The sequence below is a fragment of the Pinus tabuliformis genome, chromosome 4_1 (assembly GCF_031772625.1).
Source record: "Pinus tabuliformis cultivar Carrire ecotype Pingquan chromosome 4_1, CPIR1, whole genome shotgun sequence".
Classification (NCBI taxonomy): Eukaryota; Viridiplantae; Streptophyta; class Pinopsida; order Pinales; family Pinaceae; genus Pinus; species Pinus tabuliformis.
The window spans coordinates 280,375,833-280,378,757 of NC_142303.1; positions in this window are offsets into that span (position 1 = coordinate 280,375,833).

Genomic DNA, 2,925 nt, shown 5'->3' on the forward strand with positions numbered 1-2,925 from the left:
GGATTCTTTCTTGGATGGTGGGATAGGGTTGTTATTTCCTTTATTTTCTGGCTTGGGGGAACTTGTATGAAGAGCTTCTTCATTCTGATATTGCCCCCTGGACCTTTTCCTAGATGACCTGAGATCATATTTCTTGTGCAACTAGGCTTGCATAAATTTAGAAAAATGCTTACAATAACTGTTTATATCATCATCATTCAGTGGGGCCTCAACATCATCCCCTTCTCCTTCATTAGCTTCTATTTCATTTTCTCCCTCCGAGAGAGAAGAGAACTACTTTTCTTGAACTTATATGGTTTCTTCAATATTCTCTTTTGGGTCATCTTCTAGATATAGAGATGGTTGAATATGATCTTGTTGATCATTTCTCTCCTTTTCAAGAGATGCAAAGGTGGTCTCCTATATTGAGGATTAAAATTTCCGTTAGTAGCTACCTGACTTTGTCAAGGGGGATTTTGTTCTCCAACTCCAATTTCACCAATTTGTTAGACAAATTTCTTATTAACTTGTTCATCTCTTCTAAATTCTTTTCTTAAGTTTCCTTTATCAGATTTGAAGAGCTGGCTTCTTCCTTTCCTCTCATTTTGTCACCATTTTCCCCTTTCCTTTCCATTTCCTAGTAGAGGCGAAATTTGCTTCAACTTCTAGGGCATCTGTTTGGATTTGGTCCATTTTACAAGACTTTCTTTCTTTGAGGATAAACCAAAACCATGGTTCAAAGGCTCCAACAAAAACCACTTTGGAAGCACCTCGTGGAGGTTTAATTTTTGCACGAAGATTGTGTTGTAGCGGCTACAAAAACGCTCCAGAATTTTGCCTTAGATTCGTTTGGTGCCTCCCTACCAAGCTTTCACAACACCTTGTCTTTCTTTGTCAAGTACACAAGCTTCAGTGTTTTCTTGCACAAATACAACCTGTCAATCAAATCTTGATGCATTCCCCTCACAGGCTGATCTCCCAAACTTGGTCCAGCTTCAGGCTAACCAGCTCCCCCAAGAAGTTGCACAATTCTGGAGGGCAACCAACCTTCCCTCCAAAAATTGCACAATTCTTTCTGGCAGCCTACTAGGCTCTAGAATTGTGTAATCCTGTCAGTTTAGGCTTCACCCAGAAAACTACATAATCCTTCCCAGTAGGCCTGTTCAGCCTAGGAATTTTGCAATCCTGGGCAACAGTCAGCTGATCTGCATGAAATTGCACAAATCTCCTGGGCAGCCAGCCCAACTCCCATCCAGAAATGTGCATTTTCTCCCAGTAGTTGAGCCACCTCAAGCATGAGCAGTTGCGTTGACCAATTCCACCCAAGACCAAGGAAACTTGAATTGCATGCATGACTTGAGTTTTCCCATAATAGAAAAAGGTAACATGCAAAAAGCATCCCATGATTTAGGGAGCTATTTTTAGAAGCCAAAGGTTACATGCAAAGTTCATTCTAGAAACTTTCCTCCAAGTGTCGCTTTTTCCTAGATTTGTGGCATGCGCGTCATGAGCTAAAAATTATTTATTCGATGCATCAAAGCTCATTCTTTCACATCAATCTTGGAGCTATGACATCCCACAGCACATCTAGGACTCTTCGACACATCCAGCTCAGCTATTCACGGGTAAGTGGTCTCAACTTGTATTTTTCAACATCTCTGTCGCTTTTTGTGTTTTCGTTGGTGTGAGTGTTGTTTTCTTGATTTATTTGAGCACTTTTTTCTTTTACATGCATACTAGCTTGTACTAGCACTGTTTCAGTTTTCGTTGCTATCTCACCGTTGTCGCATGCATGAAACTGTTTTGCATGAATAGTTGTCGATTCGTCGACTCGCTTCACCCACATGCATGTTTATCTTTTTACTGAATCTTCCATTCAATGTTCACATGCTCGATCAATCACTTCTACTTTCACTTAGTTTCGCCATGCATTCACTTTCAGATTTCCTTTCAGTTGCCCGTCGGCGAGTCTAGGCAGCCTTGGCCCGAACTCTACCTCACCCGGACATCATTGTGCAATATGGAGAAGGAAAACACTGACTTCCTCTCCAGAAATTTTCATTTCTACCCAGGAACTATCCTCTAGGATTTCTTTTTGCATTTCTAAGGGATAGTTACTGCTAGCCCAAAAAATTGAGCAATGTAGTCCTTGAGCCTATAGTCATTGCTAGTTGGAATTGCGCATTGCACAATCCCAGCAGTTAGCAGTCAGCCTGGATTGTGAATTGCACAAATCCAGCAACCAGTCTTACCTCCCAGACAACCCAAACTGCCTTTGCGTAGTTCTAGTAGCCATTCACCAGCCTCCCAGAAGAAATTGCGCAATCTTTGCCTATCATTCCCCAGGTATGTGTTAAGTCATTCCCCGAATTTGCTTTGGTTTTCGTTGATAGGTTTCTTGCCATACATGTTGATTTGTCTCCAGATCTTTCAAGTGTTCATCCACCTCTTAATAGTACAGGATCAATGGCCTCCAAGAGAGCAGGATCAAATGACACTAATAGAAGTGCAACTGGAGCAATAGTTGAGTAGGTGTCCACATGTCTATTGATCTATGAAGATACCAAGTTGTTTCTAGACAAGGAAATCAAGCTGAAATGGCAAGAATTCAATGAAGCATTTGCAGGCACTTTTGGGGAAGACCTTGAAGACCATCAGGTGTTTTTGAACATTCACAAGTTCGTCTTGTACAAGATTTCATGCAAATACCGCATGTTCCCATGCACGGACATGATACACTAGATTGTCTCGCACAGTGATCCTGAGATGATGACTCTGAGCAGTGTCAGTGGGACAAAGATTGCAACCTTCTGGGCACAGGATTATGATGATATGTATCAAATGTTGAAGCTTGTGACTATCATGGGGACTCCTTTCAGCGTACCCAACAGCAGTGCCAACTCTAGAGACATTCTAAAGGAACTAGGTAAAGGAGCTAGCTAGATT